This window comes from Fukomys damarensis, unplaced genomic scaffold (assembly GCF_012274545.1).
Source record: "Fukomys damarensis isolate Sample0158 unplaced genomic scaffold, DMR_v1.0_HiC HiC_scaffold_16, whole genome shotgun sequence".
NCBI lineage: Eukaryota > Metazoa > Chordata > Mammalia > Rodentia > Bathyergidae > Fukomys > Fukomys damarensis.
In genome coordinates, this window is record NW_022900928.1 from 109,785,058 (window position 1) to 109,806,773 (window position 21,716).

General features: G+C 33.9%; 1 protein-coding gene across 2 annotated transcripts in view; it reads left to right on the top strand.

Moving 5' to 3' along the window:
• The first annotated feature begins 7,165 nt into the window (after positions 1 to 7,165).
• Map2 (microtubule associated protein 2) overlaps positions 7,166 to 21,716 on the top strand; it is a 202,984-nt gene continuing 188,433 nt past the window's right edge. Inside the window, exon 1 of one of the 2 annotated variants that reach the window (XM_033764590.1) lies at positions 7,166 to 7,215. The gene's annotated coding sequence lies outside the window, so the exon portion shown is untranslated. The remainder of the gene's footprint in view (positions 7,216 to 21,716) is intronic. The other variant, XM_033764591.1, reaches the window with a different exon arrangement.

Genomic DNA, 21,716 nt, shown 5'->3' on the forward strand with positions numbered 1-21,716 from the left:
TCACTGTTGTAAGATGCTTTTAATTCTTGCGGAAAGATACCAAACTGGATCAGATGGAATCTCTAGTATAGTTTTTGAGGAATCTGCACACTGATTTACTCAGTGATTGCACCAGTCTGTTCTCCCACCAACAGTAAAGAAGGGTACTTCTTTAATGCCTCACCAATATTTGTTATTGGATAACTTCTTGATAATAGCCATTCTTTCTAGAGTAAAGTGGAATCTCAAAATATTTAACATTGCTGGTCATTCGAGGGACACCTCCTGCATTTGATCTTGAGAAGATTAAATCAATAACACATAAGCTTTATTTTATACAATACCTAGGATGCATTTGAAAATGTACTGTGCATTTCCTATTATGGTTGATACATTAGAAGTGGTGCTATAATTTTCATTTTTAAAATTCCAGGATTTAGGCATTTAAAAGTTCTTTATTTTAAGTGACTGTTATTATTCTAGTTATTTCATCACATAGTCTTTTTCAGTGTTGTGACAGTAGATGGGTGAATGAGGTTTAATTTCCCAGCATGGAACTGGTTTTCTTAAGCTTTAACTTCCATTTTGTACCTTTGTTATGGCAGCTACAGCAGATATGTCAGGGTACAGAACATTCCATTACGAGTGATACCTAGTGCCTGACATCCTATGATGTTGTTTTATATGAATAATATAACGTCTGAAGGTGAAATTAGTTGGAGTGCCGTGACTCAGCCTCTCTTTCCAGAGAGTGACTCATTTCACATTTATAGATCACTGTCTTTGTGCCATAACCACACTAAGTGGTTGAGATACAAACATGAATTTGTGGGGTCACTGACCCAGGGCAGCCCATAATCTGCACAGGCAGGATATGACATTAATTAAGAGCAATCTGGGCTTACAAACAGACAGTATTCTATTAATGTTGTACCTACCTGTCAAGGCAAAGAGTGGTTAAATATGCTATAATGTGGGCTGGTTAGACAACCTAATTCTATGATTTGTAACACACACGTCTGCTTCTATCTTGATATATTCTAGCCTAATTATATCCTTTTTTCATGTTTCAAGATTAAGGAAGATATCACTCATTTGCATGTCACATAAAATCATATCCTTCATGAGTAGGTCAGTTATCTGACGAATACCTTCCCTTTATTATCCTGCCAGAAATTTAAATTTCATTCACCTAATAAAATCCACCATTGTCTTTTTTTCTTGCCCAGTGACCTGAACTTCCTGCAGCCTTCCCATTTCTAAGCATGTCCCCATCTTTCTGGCTTTCTGTTTATCTCAAGGCTTTAGAATTCTTTTTGCTGTTTTTCATATCCAGTCAGTTGTGGATTTTTTATGTTATACATACTGTTGTGCACCGAATTGTGACCCATTCTCCTTTCATATGTTGAAGTTCTAACCCCAGTATGACTATTTGGATATAGAAATTTTAGGAAGTGATAAAGATAAATAGAGAGAGAGAGAGAGACAGAGAGAGAGAGAGAGAGAGAGAAAGATTTAAATGTCCCTCAATGCCCACCGTGTCTTTCTTCATCATATAAGAAAGTGGCTGGCTGTCTACAAGTTAGGCAGAAAGCCCTCACAAGATCATTATGATACTCTCACCTGCAAGAGTCTGAGCATATGAGTGTTGTTTAAACCACCCACATTTTATAGAAAGTGATGCAGACATATATACCTGTTTATGTAATTGCTGGGGCACTCTTTCTCAAAAACAGTGACACCATTCCTACCTAAATGAGTCCTTCATCACTGTCCAATCAGATGTTTCCAGAAGCTACCTAAATGGACTGTTTTCTTTTAATTCGTTTCCATCTCTGATCTAGTCAACAATGTCACCAGATTAAGTTTCCTATTTGTTCCATTCTCAAAAACTTTGAGTCACTCATTTTGGCCCACAAAATTAAACATTAATTATATAGCTTCCTTAGATTGTCATTCAAGGTCATTCCGGCCTAGCTTTGCCCCTGATCATTGCTGTTGTGTGTTCTGCTCTAGCCATGTACACTTCTTCAGGCCTTGTTTTGCTGTTTATTTCTGTTGTATGCCCAAGTTGGTCTCCTTCCTACTCCATCGCCACCTATCTAACATCTTTGCCTCCTTACAGAACCAACTCATATGTGACTTCTGTGAATCCTGAATAACAGAATTTATTTATTTGTACTGGGGATTGAACTCAGGACCTTGTGCTTGTGAGGCAGGCAGTAGCACCACTGAGCTGAATCCCCAGCCCCCAGAATTTCTTTATTTTCCCATTCTTTGATCTCATGTATCTTTTTTCTTTTACTTTGTGACAACAGGCATATTCTGCTTTCCATTGTGACTTTTTGGCTTTTGGCTTTTACACAACCACTCTTATTCTACTAAATTCTAACTAAACTCTTCCATGGCAAAAACCATACTAAACAGTGCTGTTTCTTTTTAAACTTACTATGTCATAAAAAGTAACTATTTTAAACAAAAACACTTCATTTTTTAAAAAAATAGAATAGATTCTAATATCTTCCCCACAGTATTCCCAACATTTGTTTTTGTTAATTATAACTCAGTAACTTTTCCGTTATTAACACTTTCTGTAAATAGAAACACAAGGAAGAAGTATAGGACGAAGCTTAAAAGTTGCTTTCAGTTCACAACTGACCTTGATCATCCAATAGCTAAAACTTATCTGCTGTTTGCAACTCTTACTCCTTGTGAGTGCAAGCATACATCAGTTCAATACACAGTTTATAATGTTATCTGCCCATCACAATATGAAATCATTTTTTATGTAGCAGTTAACTCTCAAGATTATTTTCTGACATTTTCCCCTACCTTTGGAATGAGAAGAAAGAGACAGAAGCTGGAGACATAGTGCTTTTAATAGGCTGATACATTAAGCTGCCTGGAAGAGCAGATGCTGAATACTGTTGAGAAGAATTTCATTTGAGTAATGCTGAGGGCACTGTTTAGCAAAATGCTCTACAAAAAGTCTCAACCTGCGTGTTAAAAATGGCAGATGGAGGACGGAGCCTTAGGGCACAAGGAGGACGGAGCCTTAGGGCAGTATAAAACTTCACTATGATGTGGCTGTTTCCTCAGTAACTAGGTGGACTTTTTAAAACTTCCAAGGAGTTATTTAGAAAGCATCTACTCTTGGCATTGCAAATGGAAGCACTCCTTAAGACTAGAAAAAAAGCAACAAAAAAAAAAGAAAGAAAGAAAGAAAGAAAGAAAGAAAGAAAGAAAGAAAGAAAGAAAGAAAGAGAAAGAAAGAAAGAAAGAAAGAAAGAAAGAAAGAAAGAAAGAAAGAAAGAAAGAAAAAATACAACCCACACATGAACAAATGAAAGCCACAGGACAATTGCAGGTCACTAGGTCAGAAATTGAAAACTTTCCTCCCTCCCTTACAATTTTGTTTCCAGTAAATATTTTTAAATAAAAAGTATGTGTATTTAGGTATATAGCATAATATTTTGATATATAATGAATAGCAAAATTATTACAGTGAAGCAAGTTAACATCTCTGACATAGTTATCTTTATTATTGATTCATTAATTGGTTTATTGATTTATTTATTTTATTTACTTTTGATGAATGCACTTTTGGCAAATTTCCAATAACGTTTATGGAATTATTAACTACAGTCATCATGTTGTACATTATAGAGTTATTCATCTGCTGTAACTCAGATCTTTTACTGTTTTACTGACATCTCCCCAATCCTAGTAAAGAACATTCTACTCTTCTCTCTGTTTTTATGAGCTCAGCTTCTTTTTCTTTTTTTGATTTCATATTTGAGCAAGGTCATGCATCCAGTATTTATTTTCTGTGTCTGGTTTATTTCACTCAGCCTGATATCTTCCAGGTTTATCCATATTTTCATAAATGGCATGCCTCACTTCTAAGGTTGTCTAATATTCCAATTGTGTGTTTGTGTGGGACAAGTCCTTTTTTTATTTATCTGTTAGCAGACGTTTTGATTTTTTTCCTACCTTGCTGATTGTAAATATTACAGCAATTAATATGGCAATGAATATGTCTCTTGTAGGTATTGTTTTAATTTCCTTTGGGTACATACCCAGAGTATTATTTCTGGGAAATATGTACTAGTTCTATTTTAATATTTTGAGTTATCACCATCCAATTTTCTATAATGGCTGTATAGTTTATGTTCTCTCTAACCATGCATGTATTCTCTTTTCTTTGTATCTTGTTATCTTTTACCACTTTAATCATATTCATCTTTAAAGATGTGAGGTTGTATCTCATTTGATTTTAATTTACATTTACATGATTAGTGGTGTTCAACTTTTCACATAACTGTTGACCATTTTTATGTTTTCTTAGGAAAAAAAGGTGTATTCCAGTCCGTTGCTCATTTATCATTAGATGTTTTTCTTTGTCACTATCCATTAGTATGAGTTTTTAATATATTTCAGATATTAACTGTTTACCAGATACATGGTTTGAAGTATTTTCTCCCATTAGTAGGTTGCCTTCTCATTTCATTTTGTAGTCCCACTTTCTTATTTTGACATTTTTGCTTGAGCATATAGTCTCTTACCCCCCACACCCCGCACCACCAAATTCATTGCTAAGGCCAAGGTCAAGATGATCCACTATGGTTTTTTTTCTAGGAGTTTTATGATTTTAGGTCTTACATTTAAATCTTTAATTCATTTTTAATTGGTTTTTGTTCATGGTAGATGGTAGAGATCCAATTTCATTATTTTGCCTGTGGATATCCAGTTTTCTCAAAACCACTTATTAAAAAGATTGTGATTTATTTCTATGGAAGTCAAGTAGAAGGTAAAATACAATTGTTTTTTTTTTTTCTTGTCTTGATGAATGGGGAAATTTCAATTGTCTCTACATTTGATAAAGAACCACAAAAGTGCAACACTAAGCACCTTCCATTTGTTCAAAATATTTGATCCTCTTCTCTGTGCTGAACTCACAGTTAAATATATGGGTTCAAATACAAGGTTCACAGAGCTAATAAAATGAATATTTTAAATGAAATTTATATTTGACACATGCTGTATTGAAAAGAAAATAAGCAAGTTATTTTTTTGGCGATGGTCCTGGTAGTGAGGGGATGAGGTCAGGGGACTAGTTAGGTCTTCTCAAAACAAGTGAAACACAAAAGCAAGTTAGGTTTGTATATCATAGCTCCCGATTTTTGAAAAATCCTAAAAGTATCATTTTACTTTACTGTGAAAGTATATTTGTGAAGAACATGGAGAAGAGATGACTATAAAAGAGTATTAAGTATATCAGAATGTTTAATATGTGAAAATGCTCTCTCAGCAAGAAATGGCTGTGGTCATGTGGTAAATTGAGACATTAAACTCTTGTGTACAGACCAACAGGCAGGTCCTTCTAGGCTTTCCCTAGCTCCAAAAACAAGTGGACTCTTTCTTCCTTAAACCATTTAAGAGGTGATATGTTGGGATTTATTTTTCAATGTGTACTAAGTGTCTACTGAGAAAATCTAGGTGCAGGATACCATGCTTGATCCTAGGGTAACAGGATTCCTTTATTTTAAAAATGTGGTTAAAAAAAAAAATATATATATATATAGCATACACTTTGTTATTGTAACCATTTTTATATGCATAGTTTAGTGGCGTTAAATGCATTCCATAATGATGTGCAAGACATCATTTTCTTGGGAATATTTAGATTGGAATCAAAATCTAATGTTCAGAACCTTCTTTAAATTAGAGAATGATGACAGAAAGTCAGTGTGGTTAAAAGGAATCGAAAGGAATAGAGTATGTTCTACTATTTTTTTCTTTTTATTGAGTTTATTGGTACAATCTAGGTATACAGTACAGTTACATTCATTATTGGGATCTTGTACCTTTACATAATAGGTCTTGATTCTTATTTTTTCCCCTTGTTCCTGCCCTCCCTTCACCCTCTCCTCCCCTTCCCATTTACAAACACTTAATTTCCATTTTTTCAATTTCTCATATTTTTCCCTCTCCCTTATTACCTTTCCCCCACCCTTCCCATTTTCCCTACACCTTTAGCCCTTTACTTCCTATTTCACATTATTAATTATCTCATTAGGATCCTGTGTACTATTATAGTTTTTCACACCAGAGAAACTATTTGGTATTTCAGTAAAAGAAATCTCTGTATGAACATTAAAAATAGGGAATCCTAAAATAAAACTAAAAAGGAAAGTAAAAGAGAAAAGTCCATGATGTAAGATTAAAATAATCCTTAATTCTGAAAATGAAAATGGTCCCTGAAAATATTTAAATTGCTTCTTGCTCTTGTAGTCTCATCTTATTCTTTTTTTTTCATTATTTAGAGAATACTTTATTAGTTTCTGTAATCAAACCCACTTAAATATGACCTTACATATTTAATACAGTGCATTACCCCTGTACAAATGGAAAAAAAATAATAAAAATTTTAAAAATTAACATTTCTAGACCATATGCCTGTCCATTTCTGTACAATGCCAACTCAACACAGTAAATTGGGATAGAGTATGTTCTACTATTAAAACACTAAATGACTGTACTTCTAGTTATTTGTTTAGTCTCAATGGATGTTCTTGTGGTGATTTTTGTTTCTTTGTTTGCATATCTTGATCACAGTTTACCATTCCCCTGTGAGTTCACTGTGGTAACCTGGGACACCATGGCATAGTTAAGGAGTTGTTGGTTTTAGAGCCGAATAATGATATTTATATGAAAGAAAATAACACCTAGTGTGCAGAAGTTAGAGGTAGGTGTACTAAAGATAATAATCTTCAAAGTCCCATTGAGATTTTGGATTTTAACATATGAATGGGTAGTACACAAATATTCATTCAGTCTATTGCAGGATGCAACTACATCCATTTTATTGTGTTTAATAAAAATTATTTCAAGAGAAAGAGTAGCACATTAGGAATAGGACATGTTAAAAATTCTTTTCGGTTGGGGAGTTTTAAAATATGAGTGTGAGAATTTTTTAAACAACTGGGAACTTCTGAAAATAAGAATCATTTTCTAATCTAGAAAATAATTTGAAGTTTAAAGTATTATTGCTATGTAATCCCTGAGCATTATAAATGGATATGTTTCAGCTGCTACCTTTTATAGCTTGAGGAACAGTCATGTAACTTGTCTTGACTTTATTCTCTTCCTTAATAACTGGTTTACTGTTGGTTTTTTCTTTCAGATTTTGTTGATCTGATGCAACATATCTTGTGACCACTGGCTGAAATTAAGGTTAGTGCTGTATTTATATTGATCATGAATAAACTGAAATAAGATAAAGACATCCTGGGCTTTAGATTGTGAGGTCAGAATATTCTTGCAAAGTAAGTAAAAAACTGAAATAAGTAGAAATTGGTTATATTTAGGACTTGGCTCACTAACATGGTTTCTTGAGCGTGTTTCTTTTCATAGTTGTTATAATTTCTTTAATTAATGAATGTTGAACTGTCACTTTTGAGGTTGGGTTTTGATTAAATAAAAAGCTAGGTTTTAATTAATGCATTTTATTAACAGGAATATTAAAAGAGTGTCGTCTTTGGAAAGCTGTGTAACATTTTAAGGAACGGTCTGCTTTCTGAATTTGTAGGCATACTCTTCTGATTGCACATTTTGTTATCCACAGAGAATTCATATCCTAGGGAGAATAGCTTTGAAAATACACATCTGAATCAAAACTTTCAATTAATTAGCAGACTGTCTGTTTTTCTCATTTGTTGGCTTTTATAGGAGTCTGCAAACCAGCTTAACTGAGTATTGAGTAAAAACAGAGACATAGAAGACTCTCACATCAAGACACTTGGAATTTTATTTTCTATTTTCTTCTCTAGAACATCTATTCATATTTTAAAATAAAATTAAAAATTAAATTAGAAGGAAATGAGAACTTTTATTGCTCATAAAAGACCAAACTGCCAGGTGTTGCTAAACTTTTTTTGTATGGGTTTTTTGTTAATGATTACACTAATCAAGAATATCCTCTATGAAGTCTATGTTTAATTCAAACTACAGTTATGTGTCATATAGCAGTCACAGAGTAAATATGTACTTTTTTCAGTCATAATTTTTATCTGCCTCTCCAACTGCCCATCCCCCCCCACACATGTGGCTACTAATTTTTTTTAAAATGTCACAAATGGCTACTAATTTTTTTCCAAGTATAAACTATGCTTTCCTGTCTTTGGATTTGCATGGTAGAATATGTTGGAATCATGCTTAAAGATATTGCAAACTTAATTAAAAAAAAAACCCCAAGTGAATGTCCACAAAGGGTGATTAAACAGTTTTTAAACTGTATTGTTTTTATGTGTTGGTATAATTGGAACTTGAATGTATTGAAAATGCTTAACATGGCTTCCTTTTCTTATTAATTATTTAGTATATTCTATGGACATTAATGTACATTTAAACATGTAGTTTGTTTTAAAATCATTTAAACATTTTCTACTTTTATCTCCTGGCCAACCTCTATCTCATTTACCTGCCAAAGAGAAATTACAAATAAAATATGACATTTGCAAAGTATTTGTATTTGAATTAGAAGTATTTTCAATGCACAGAATTAAGCCTGAATTTTTCTTTTTATTTTCGTAAGAAGTACACTCTTCCTTTTGTGGTTTTTATTTTCTGGTTAATATGGTCACCATAGCATTTTGAAATCACATCTTGATCTGGCCAACTTTTAAAAATAAATTGTTAGAAAAAAATTCATAAAATTAATACAACAAATTTTGTCTTAATCTGAACCCCTACCTATTTTCCTTGTGGAACTTCTTTGGTGGGAATACGAATATTGAATATATTTGGCCAAAATGTGAAAGGTCAGGATGACTTTGTATTTTTAAATAAGTAAATCAATTAAAATATATAAAATATATAAATAAATGGAAACATGTTTTCTTCTATCATCAGGTCTTCTCAATTGAGAAGGAAAAGATTGTTAAAAGAAATTGAATGATTATTTAAATCAAAACCAGCTACATGTAGCAGAGCTTTTAAAAATATATTAACTCATGAGAAACAGCCAGGTTTTCCACAAAGAATATATTGAAAATTACCATTATTTTCTCAACCAGAGCTATGTGTTTTTGGTTTAGGAAAAAGAAGGTTTCCCTCTCCTAAAAAGCTTGTTTCTGTATAATAATATTACCTGAGCAAAATGATAGTGGTTGCTAGATATAAGCAAGCTATAAGGAGAGATACATGAAATAGGATAATAAAAATTACATTGCAATATTTATTAATTCAAAGATATACATTTTTCATATTAAACTACATGAAATTAGGTCATTTTATAGTTAAATGGGTAGCTTTTTTTTTTTTTTTTTGGTGGTAAGTGAAGTAGATTGGACCTTAGATTCTGTGAAACATAGTATTAGTGAATGTACAAAGGAAAAAAATTAAATCCTCTAAAGTTAGCACAAAAAAGAATCGGAGGGCATGCAGAAAGTAGGAAGTAAATTTAAAATGGATTTTTAACATTTTAGTCTGTACTTTTTGCTCTTTGAAAATAATCATTAATTTTTCAGAGTTGTTTATTTTTCTTTATAATTAAACTGCTACCAGTTTTTTTTTGTATGTTACTCTCATGTTTTTATAATGCTTTGTTTTTGCAAAATTAAAGTTAAATTTTACATCTTTTAACTTTCAGTTCATTGAAAATGTGAGTTTTAAGTGGTTACAATATTTTCACCTGTGGATATTCTATAATTTGCTTCACAATTTACCCACTGTAGGACAATAAGACTGTTTCTAGCATCTTATTAATATAGACAACATTGCTATTAATATTCTTCTACTAAAACATTTATGTTCACTGCTAACATTGTACTGTGTGAATTTATAGAAATGGACTTATGTAGTTTAAGAAAATTAATATATCTGAAGTGATACATTGTGAGCATTCCCCAAAATTATTGGATCAGTGCACACTCTGTGGTATCATATGCAGTCTAAGTTGTACAATTCCAATGTTAATATTACAATTAGGATTTCAAATTATCTTTCTATTGGATAATAAAATAATGGTTCCTGACTTTTAAAAAATCTAATATAGAATAGGAAAGAAGTCTTATAAAGGAATAATCAAAGCTCATGAAAAAATCAATGTAAATAGCATAATTTCCTTTTTAACTAAAATTACCTGTTAATATTATTTTGACTAGCTCTGTCTTTGTCACCTTGAGGAAGATATCCAGTCTTGTGCTGTTGAAGCAACAAAGCCAGAAACTGAATTTTTCACTGTTATAAAGACAGATGAAAGTTTTTATTCTATTAATCACAGTATTATTGAAAAAGAGATTGAAAACCCTGAGGAATGAAGCAAGTGTAACAGTTTTCAAGCTTACCTGAATTAAAATATTGCTCAACAAGTGATATAAGGCACAGTTGTTTTTCTGAAAGTGTTTGAGATGCTGTAAGATGAATTAAGATTGTTCTACAAATCTGATAAAAGTGAAAAGTTAAGATGCTTATTAGCTAGTGCTTAGGTTTTATGAATTTTGTCCTGAATATTTTAAAAATGTTCAGATCAGTTTTGTAAATTGATGTCTACTGCCTTTAGTCTAAATTTTGAAATGAAAAGTTAAAAGAAAACTATTACTGTACATCCCTGGGTGTTATCTTTTATCAATATTTCTTCATGCTGTAAACGAACATTTTTCTTTGTCTTTCCCATAATGCAATCAATACATAGCATGCACATTCCATTAAGACCCAGCCTCCACTCCAATACCTAAGTCCAGTTCTGTGCTTGGGACTGACACCTCATGTTAAGGATTATGTTGCATCTCACAAGGTGCTTAACTGTAAGGCCTTCACATCTGCTTTTGACTGGGCTAAAGTGTTCCTCGTGATATTGTTGTTTTGTTTTGTTTTGCTTTGCTTTGTTTTGTTTCAGTACCAGGAATCGAACTCAGGATCTTGGGCTTGCCAGGCAGGCACAGAGCCACTAAGCTACATTCCTGATCCTGCAGGTGATATTGATTGAAGCACATAACATTTAAAATTTGATGAGTTTATGGTTTCTTGGTTCTTAGAACTTTTAGAGATGGTTTCGTATTATTAAATCAATTATAATCCTATAAAGTCATTTCTCAAAGTCCTGATTTTGATTCCATATTCCAGAACAGTCTGGATCCCAGGCTTCTTTTCTGCCTGAATCTGTCCTAATTCTAATATGTTGTCGTGGCTTGACCTTTGATGCCTTCTGTCTTCTTGACTGCTGAACTGCTGGAAGTGCCCCTGGTTTTATTATCTATAAAGTGGGAACATCATTTAAAATTGAAATAAGAGAATATATTCTTGTGAATCTTAAAAGTGGAAGCTTTCAGTCTTCTTTTAAAATGTGCATTAAAAGCTTTTCCTTTTCCTAGAGTTTATATCTTCTCTTGCTAAGTGAAATTAAGGAAGATCTTGAAAGTATTTTTATAAAAACTTTGAAATATATAAAAGAAAGCTTATTAAACTAATTGGGAAGTAATGTCTTTATACTCTGTTGAGTGATATTGTCTTGTAGTAAACAAAGTAGTATATTGCTCAAATAAGCAGGTTTTTATTAAAGAAAATGTAGAAATTCCAACGCTTTAATTAAATCAGGAGTAGGGAGAGAGAATACTATTTATATTTTTCTAGTAAGCTTCAGTGCTTTGAGTTGTCCAGAGACAAGACAGAATTTTAACTAGCTGCTTAGTCAACCTTGTAGCACTATCTTAGGAAGAAGTTGTATTTCTCTTCCAATTTGTTTTACATGGCTTCACACATCTCTTATAGCATATGTTCATGCTTTATTATGATTGCTTCTGTCTACTGTCCTGCCTCATTTAGCATCTCACCAGTAGGCTCATTAAGGAGAGCTGAGATCTACTTTTTTCCCTACTCTAGTAGGACCCTAAAATGTCTATTTGATGAATTACTGAGATCCTAAACAGTGAAAAATCTTATTATTTATCTACAGACTAAGAATAGAGCTACATATCTGTGTTTATATGTATGTGTTATAGCAATAATTAGTCACAGTATTCTTTCCTGTTGTGATGAAAAGGTTGAGCAAATAAAGGACTGTAAACAGTAATCATTCAAAAGATATTTGAAATAGCAATCATTAAGTTTAATTTGGAGATTTTAAAAAAATAAGGGTAAAGGAAAGGTGAATTGTTTCATTATTTTTTATTTCTATGTTTAGATAATGCCTGTGAGTGTGTGTGTGTGTGTGTGTGTGTGTGTGTGTGTGTGTGTGTGTGTTTATTTTCTTCCACCAGTGTTGGGCATTGAATCCAGGGCCTCTTGCATGCTAGGCAAGCACGTTGCCACTGATCAGTACCCCTTTATTCCTAGATTTTTGCCTATTAGAATAATATTCTTATAGAAGAATCATATCCAGAATTCTAGTTATTAGACTGACATCATGGCTCAGAAAGACTTTGATATTCTGGGAAGTTTTACAGACTGCCCAATTATTTGCTTGCCACTTTCAGGAGAGCTATACTAGTTGCAAGAATAATATTTCAAACTGGAAACACTAGTCCTATGAGAATTTACTTTCCTTGTTTAGCTTTCTGAAATATGAGCTATCATAAATAAGGATTTTCTCCTCTTTGTAAAAAGTGATGCTTTCCTGTTAAAAAAACAAAACAAAGCAAAACAAAAACCAAAACCTTGAGACCAAGGAATTAGCTCATGATGATACTTGAAATGGGCCAGGCAGGAGAGGGTTGAAGTGGGGTGGTAGGCAGACACGCCATTGCATCTCATTTCCTCACATGACCTAATGGAGAACCTCAAGAATATGTTTTTAGAAATTGTTCCTTTATTTAGGCAATCTTGAAATATTGAGGAAGGAACCTTGTTGATTCCAGAGACACATACGAAAACACTACCCACTGGAAGTATATAAATTAAGAATAACTATTGGATCCCCATTTAAAGAATAATTATCAGATCCACTCAACCATGAAAAAATATTCTAGCTGAGTTTTTTTTTTTTTTTTTTTTTTTTGAGACAGGGTCTCACTATGTAGTTGAGACTGACCTGGAGCTCACTATGTAGCCCAGGCTGGTCTTGAACTCACAGTGATCCTCCCGCCTCAGCCTCCTGAGTGCTGGGATTACAGGTATTCGCCACACCTGGCTAGCTGAGTCTTTTTTCTTAACTAGTTGTGGTATCAAATGGCTACAAGACAGCCCCTGGGTCTGTTTTCATGCAAACTTCATGCTTATGAAGTCAGTCCTGAAGATTTAATTCACTGATCAGCTAATCTTCATTCTTTTCCTGAAATCATCTGAAAGAATGCCATTTCAAAGAATAATGCAGCTGATCTTTATGCCTACCATTTATATCATTAAAGAATATTCATACTTAAATTTGAGCTTCATATCTTATTAGGGCAGGTTGGGTAATTTCTAAAACAAAAGGAGTGTACTTCCTTCTTATCTAAGAAGGAGTCCATTCATTTTTAAATCTTTTATGTTTCACCTACTGCAAAGTAACAACTGTATATTATTAAAAAGAGATATGGGCTGGGGATTTAGCTCAATGGTTCTTCTGCCTGCCGTATAAGTGCAATGTCCTGAGTTCAATCCCTGGTACTGGGAAAAAAAACAAAAAAGAGATATCCTTTGCTGCTAATCTGCTTCTCTAAATCAACATAAGACTTGTTAAGCTTTATTAGCTATCCATCTAAGAATAGAGAATCAACGACTGTGTATAAGAATAGGAGATAAAATATATGTATATCATTCATAGCAAGATAGACACGTGTTCTGGTTTTAGGTAAATTTGCCAATGAACAATATCAAAGCTTTGCTTTGTGGCATATTTTATGTATCACTTCTAAAAACTGTGAAATTATCAGCCTTTTTTGAACTATCTCTTCCAGTTATTTAATTATAAAAAAATGTTTGTTAAAAAATCATTTGTCATTAAAAACCACTGCAGATGGAGTTTTGTCCTATATCATTCAGGGTCTTGTTTATGTTGCACTAGAAGATTGTTTTGATTACTTTTCTACTATTTCAAGTATAATGAGTGAAGAGCTGAGTTTAAGAAAAATATACTAACTATATTTCACATTTATATCTATATCTATACATATCCTTCTACCTTTCATCTATTTGTGTTTTTTTTGTTGTTGTTGTTTTCATTTTTGTTTTAAACCAGGATCTGACTATGTAGTTCAGGCTGCCATTGAACTCAGTGTAGGACAGGCTGGCCTGGAATTCACAGAGATCCTCCTGCCTCAGTGCCAGGATTACAGTTGTGTGCTCCTTTTATCTCTCTTACAGTAAAAAAATTGTGTCAACCAAATAAAGTTTGTACTTCAAAGATAGTCTTCACCATGAAACCAAACACAATTTTTATAACTGATTATGCTATGAGATGTCAACAGTTAAAAATATCGAAAAGACTTCTATGAAATTAAAAAATGCTGAAAAGACTACCTTTAACCAACTGCAATTCTGTACTTATATATGTATGCATCATTGAGAGATGGCTTAAATGAATAGATGTTAATCTTGAGAATAACAAATAAGAGCGATATTGATATCTTTTATCTGAAGATGTTTCCCTATAGAATGAAGTCCTTTTCAGCTTTTCCTTCAAATCTATTGCCACGTATTCGTGTTCTGCCAGAAGTAGCTCTGTGGCATGAAGCTAAGGTACAAGTATGCTAGCTCACGTTTTGGAAACATCTATGGTGGCATCTTAACGGGCTCCTAAGCAAGCTAAGGAATGTTACCCCCTAAAAGGAGAATAAAGAAAACAACGGAGTTTTTTAAAAAGTGTATTTATGGAGGAACTGAGGGTCTCATTTCTGAGACCATTAGTAAAGATAAGATAACAAGAATTCCCTCCTCTGATCGTGTGATTTTTATTTTCCTTCAGATTTTTCTTGTTGTCTAGAAATTTTAGACGAATTTAAAATATGAAAAAAATTACCAAGAGGACAAAATATTTAACCTGCTGAACTACTTCATAGATAGAAATCCTTTCCAACTTAGCGTTGAATTGCCATTATCTCTTAGGGATTCAGAGACCTAATTTAGACCATCTGGCTATGATATTAAAGGGTAAAGACCTTTGTACTTAGTGGGGTATTCTTTTTTATCTTTTTAATTTTTTTGTCTCTTTAGAAATTAAAGGATAAATCTTTTAGTATTGACAGCATGCTCCAGGCGTATATAAGCATCCAGGCAGGCTAAGTGAAGTTAATGACCAGATACCCATATATTCAAGCAAGACTATTATTACATGCAATTCAGTGGACTGTAATTACCTTTTCTTCTATTTCATACAAGTGTTGTACAACATAAGAAATACATATGAACTGGGCATGGTGAGTCAGGCTTATAACCTCAGCACTCTAGGAGGCTAAAGCAGGAGGATTGCAAATTTGAGCCTAGTTTGGGTAACTTAGACACTTAGCGAGAGTCTATCTCAAAAAACAAAATAAAACCATATTGTTCTATAATGATAATTACTGGAGTTACCTTAACACTTTCTACTCTTCGGATGATCATACCTGTACAAGGAATGTAAGTCCCCCAGAGTATTTGAACAGCTTTATTTTCTTCAATCAGACATCTTCTCCTCAGTTTTCCACCACACCTGGACCTGCTGTTGTGTTTCTTTTACTTTGTAAAGACTCAGTAAATATCTTTAAATTTTTTTTTCTTATACCTACCTGGGCATGTTTTATAAGCTTTCTTGTTGATTACCACTCTTCACTAGTAGCAAAAGTTGTTTTAAGTATGTGTTTAGGAAATAAACACCACAATGTATGGCAGAACACCAGTTAAATGGTTTCTCTTTGCATTGAACAGTTATGTTTTCCACTTACAGGTCCTGGTTCGTTTAGAGGCACATATGTAATTTCATTATCTATCTACAAAGCCCACACAGTTTTGGGTTTTGACACTTATTAATTAATCATTTTGACACAGCTGTAAGTGGTTTTTCCACTGAGATGTTATTCAAACGATGTTTCATTTACTTGGATGTAGTAGTCATTTGCTATCCAAAATGCAAAGTTTCATAAGGCTGAAAGGAGCAAAGAGGGGGCAAAAGTATATCCAAGGAAGAAAAAAAATTTTAATATAAAATATCCCAGCCACAAGATGAATGACTGATAGCTATACAAATAAAATATTACAAGAAAAAATGAAAGAAATATCCCACTTATAACACATTTTTGTCTGGTCTAGATTTTGGAAAATTCAATCATGTTCTTCATCTCAAATTTTCATAACTATGCAGTTTTACTAAGGAAAGATAATTTATAAATTATAGTCTTTCTAAGTCATTGTTAGCTGTCTGTACTCTTCAGTTAAATCTTTTCAAATATGAAGTAAGCCCAGATAAATTTAGATTTCCAATGAAGCAGAAGTTATTGATAAGTTAGGTATTGGGAATCATTTGAAAGTTAAGAGTCTGAATGCTTTAAGAGTATTCTAAATGAGTCCCTTGCTCTACAGTAGCTTATACTCCAGTGGAAAAGTAACTAATACATGGAATTTAATACTAAGTGCACACATAATTTTGTTGACAGATCAGGAGGAGACATAACTCACTCTGATTCATGAGGGGGTCGCAGTTAATAAAAGGAATTTCAGCTGCATTTAAAGATGAATAGAATTTAAATAGGGACAGTAGTAGCAAGGGAGGGAGAGTTTGAGAAAGAATGATGTTCCTTGAAAGGGTCTTTAAAAGTCAAGACACACACTGGTGGTGAATGCATGTGTTCCCAGCATTTGTGAGGCTGAGGCAGGATTGCAGCAAGACCAGCCTGGGCTACATAGTGAGTTCAAGGCCAGCCTGAACTGCATAGTGAGACCTTGTCTCAAAAAAGCCAACCAGCCAAAAAAATAAATAAAGACAAGGTACAGAGAAGGAAACGAAGACTGGGAAGTTGGTACACATGAAGACAGAATGCAGGACAGGTTGACTTTGGACCTGTATTCTGCCTTTTCCCTTTCTCCCTCCCTTTAGATTTGGTCTGTTAACAAATACTTGTTGAACTACTTCTACGTATATCTAATTTTTAAAACTATAAGTAGACACCCAATATTTTCAGAAGGTTTTTATGTCTTCCTGAACACAAATATTTTAGTATGTAGTGAAATACTGATGAGTTTCTGTTTCAACAGCCTCCTTTAATAAAGTTTTTTTGTCTTAGGTTTTCTGAAAAGAAAAATAAAATGCTAATAGCTCAATATATGAGCAGTAAATGTTCTAAATAACACTCTTGAGACCTATATTTATTTTTTTGGTATTAATATTACCAAGTTTGTCTGAATTAAAATAAATGGAGTAGTAAAATAAACTACCAAAACACTTTATTAAAATTTCAGATGAAAAATATAAAATTTTAGCATTTAAATACATTATAGAATATCTAAAAGGGCTCCAGTATAGGAAGAAGGATTCATTGGAATGCAAATTGTTGGGAAAATTAAATTTTTTAAAAAAAACAAAAAAACCTCCAGACCCAGAATTCATCTTTATGAAGGCAGAGAAGACAGTTAACACACTTGTATTGTTTAATAAGCATTAAATCATAATGTGATTAACATTAAAAGCATCTGCTAGGCCGTAAAGACTAAAAGAAATATCACCCTTTTATTCAGCCAAATACAACCCATTTCATACATGTGTGCATTCAATAACAATAATTAGTCCTAAATGGGGAGGGGAGGAGGGGGTGAAGGGAGGGCAGGGACAGGGGGAAAAATGAGAACCAAGACCTGTCATGTAAAGGTACAAGATCCCAGTAATGAATGCAACTGTACTGTATACGTAAAATGTACCAATAAACTCAATGAAGAAAAAAAAACAAAAACAACAATAATTAGTCCTTGAGTAAGAGGACTTGCAGAATCATCCTAAGTTCAAGGTGACTATCTGCAAGGTCATTGGCTTTATCTAGGGAAAAACAAATATCTCCTACTTCTTATGACAGGAAATAATTTAGTAACTTGGATCAAGAAGCCAAGTAAGATTAGTCTCTTGCCCTTTCCAGGACCTGAGAAACCCAGGAGCTCTCCACCTAGATGTTTGCTTTTCTAAACGATTGATCTGAAGTTCTTGAGGAAACATTCCTGAGTTGTCACATTGAGGAGAGGCTTATTTGGTCATTACCAAGATTTACATACATTTGAAAAGGGCAGAGAAAAAAATTCTCAAAGAAAAGGGAAAGTGGAGAGAGACTTCTACCTTTGCCTTCACCAGGAAGAATGAAGTCTGTCATTTTTTAATTGGTATTTGCTCTTCAATGTTAAAATGAATAAAACGCTTGTTTCTTGAGAAAAGTAGTCAGTAGGTGTCTTTGTTCCTCTGAATATTTTATCAGTGTATTCTAAAACAAAGGGAAAACAGACTTCACATTGAAAGATTTAAGTAAAACAGTCACTACTCCTTCTTACCACTTGCAGGGATGTGAGTTTTGCGTGAATTATTGGGAGTGGTACTGGTCCATTTTAGCTTTGAAAGGGAATGCAGACTTCCTTGTGGAAAGCAGGAATGGATAATGTAAAAAGCAGTGAAATTACTCTTTGAAATGTGTTGGAGAATAGACATTGGCAGCTTTGTGGTGCATTTAAACTATGCTCAGCTCCAAGATCCCCAGTGCTCATTCAAATGCTAATAGTTGGCCATCTGCCCTTTCTCTCTCTAAAAAAAAAGCATGAACATGCTGAAGGTCATGTGACCCTAATTACTGCAATTATGAGCTTTCTGGGAGTAATCACTCAGGTTGCACCCAGAGTGAGCATCTGCTGATGATGACTAGATCAGGAGATTGCTAAAGACAGGCTTCCCTATAAGACCGCCAGTGATTCATTTCTTATAAATCTACATATACACAGCCAAAGTCCATGAGCTGTAATAATAGCACTCTTTCCCCTATACTTTTTCCTTATAATTCCTCCTTAAAATAGTAGGAACTGTTTAAAATGCGCTTGTGTGTGAATAAAATTGGAATTATAATGGAGGATAGAAATTAAACATTCTAATAATAACCAGTGATGAAAAGGAGCCTTCACCTACACAAGTTGTAGATCTGTGTGCAAGGAGGAAGGAATTTCACAAGGGCTCAATCTTTCCAATAGAAACATTACTTCATATTTCTTTTCTGTTTTGTCTTATTAATATGGAAGTAAAAATTTCATAACGGTGTGCATGTATGGGAAAATTCTTCAGATCGCTTTTGAAGGTCATTGTGGTAGAAAGTCAGATTATTTTCCCTTTCATGAGCCATCTGGTCATTAAACTCTTAATGTTTCTAATATATTTTTACTGATATTGTTTACATTGTGCTTTATTAAACTCCATTCTGTGGAAGTCTTATGGTTTTGTTAGAGTTTATTTTGTTGGTTTATATTTAACCCTTTTCTTCTCACGCAGTAACATTTGAGTGAAACTCTTTCTATGCTAAATTCCTGGGTGTGTGTGTGGAGGGATCTGCGGCAGTATCTTTCAGTTCCACTGTTTGCTGGATCAATGTTAGTTAATGACAAAGAGATTAAAGGAAATACATGACCTCTTTCTTCTTTTGAAAATCAATGACTATGCGAACGTGCTTCCAAAGTAAGATTTAGAGCTTCTTAAGATTCTGTATTTTATTATCAGGGCAGGTGAAGTTGTTTCCAGTGTGTGTGAAATGAATGAATGAATTAATTATTCATTCATTAAACAAATGCTTGTTCACAGACCACTTGTGCCCACAAGTGTGCTGGAGGAGCACAAGAAGGGGCAGTCCCACTTACTGTTACTCAGTAGTAACAGCCTTCAAGGAATGCTGCATGGACTTTACAAGATGTTTATGTGATATACCAAGATACAACATATCATTTGCTAAATGATTTATCTTCAGTTTTGTACAACTTTAAAATGCAACCATTGAAGTTTTTGAAAGTTGTTTTGTGGTAGTAACCGTCCAGCCCTCCCTGCCCCTTTGTCATTGCTAGGAAACGACACAAATAAAGGACATTTGGTTGGATTATAATTTTTTCTCTTCCCTTCATCTGTTGTTTTACATCCTCTTTGATTCTTAAAAACTCTTTAATCTTAGAAGGAGGAGGAAAAAGAAGAGGAAGAAGGGGAAGAGGAGGAGGAAGAAAGAGAAGGAGAGGATCCTTCAGTTGTAAGGACTGCAATCTCTCCTTCTTAACTTCTCAGAGGAAGAACAGTGGAGGTGGAATTCTGTGAGCTGGCGTTCAAAGCCTTTGAAAGACCACATCGGAAGCACATGCGTAATCCACCTGATGTATTAGGAGCTGAGAATTGTGAGATCCTTCATTTATACTTTATGTAGTCCATTCTGTAGCATGTTTTAAAGAAGCTTTGAGGGATAAATTCTCTTATTATTTTCATAAGTACCAGAGCCCTATGATATTATTCCTTTCAATTAAATGGATAAATGGCAATATATGACGATGTAGTTCTGTTGAGCCTTGTAAGACTTTATATTAAGTCATAAATCATCCCCAGAAATCTTTTGACAGACCATGTGTTCAGAGTTTGAGGCCAAAAAATGTCTTCAGCTGGGGATTTGGCGCAGTGGTTTCCTCCGCCTGCCTCCCAAACACAAATTTCCGAGTTCAATCCCTGGTACCACACTACCCCCCAAAAAAGGAACGCCTCAAAAAAATGTCTTCAAAATGAAATTTAAATGGAAGGAGCTTTTCTATTCCCTTTTAAAGAAGTATCAAAAGCTGCACTGATTTACTTCTTGGGCCAGATAGAGGACCAGGCAGGTCACTTTGGCATCCTGTACACCTGAACCCAGTTAGGAGTGAGGGACCCGCTTTACTTGCTGATTGGGTTCTGCCGCGATAGGAGAGAAGATAGGACGAGATGAGTAGTATAAATACCAAGGCGCTACCCACATCAGAAAGTTATGGCCCGGCACTTCCCAATCAAGGCCGAGCATTTAAACATGGCCAGAGAAATGATGGCAATTTAGCAAACAGCCTTTTAAATTCTGAAAATTAAGGTGACAGTAAAGCGAGAAAATAAGTGATCTGGACAAAAGCTTGCTGATTGGGATAAGTAAAGTCAAAACCGTGTTGAAGTGGACGGATAAACTAAGCCTCAGGTTGAGGACAGTATTACTCCTTCTATGATGTTTCAAGAAAGCTTTGTCATAACTACTTTTTTAAAGTTTTGAAAGTGCTGTAAATATCATCAGTACCACATAACGTGATGTTACTTTACCTTTGAAGTAAATTGATATGAGTAGGAAATCACTGCAGCAGTAGGGACATGGCTAAGACCTCAGTCCAGGAAATTCTAGCAGAGTCATGAATTAGGGGCTTTTTTAAATGCTCAAAATGGAAGTTTATTTTTGCTGATTTACCTCTAACCATATTTTAACTTTATTTCTTTCTGGGAAAGCATCAGGCAAAGCTGCCCCCTGTAAAGTAAGTGCTGCATTCAAACACATCCTAGTGTACCAACCAGAAACCCAAACCCACTAGCAAGAGACGTCATCTCATTGTAGCTTACAATTATTAGTGATGAAATAAGTGTGGTCCTGGTTCTGATGAATTTGCAGTTGTCTTTCTTGTTTGTAATTACCTCAACTTGATTTTTAGATATAACATATTTCATACTTAAAAGGCCAGTAAGATACAAATTAAATTCTGGCATTTGTATTCACCTTAAATTAGTTAACACCAATAAATAGTTCTTTAGCCTTACTGCTTGCAATTTCTTCTCCCTAAGCCCCTTTCCTTTCCCT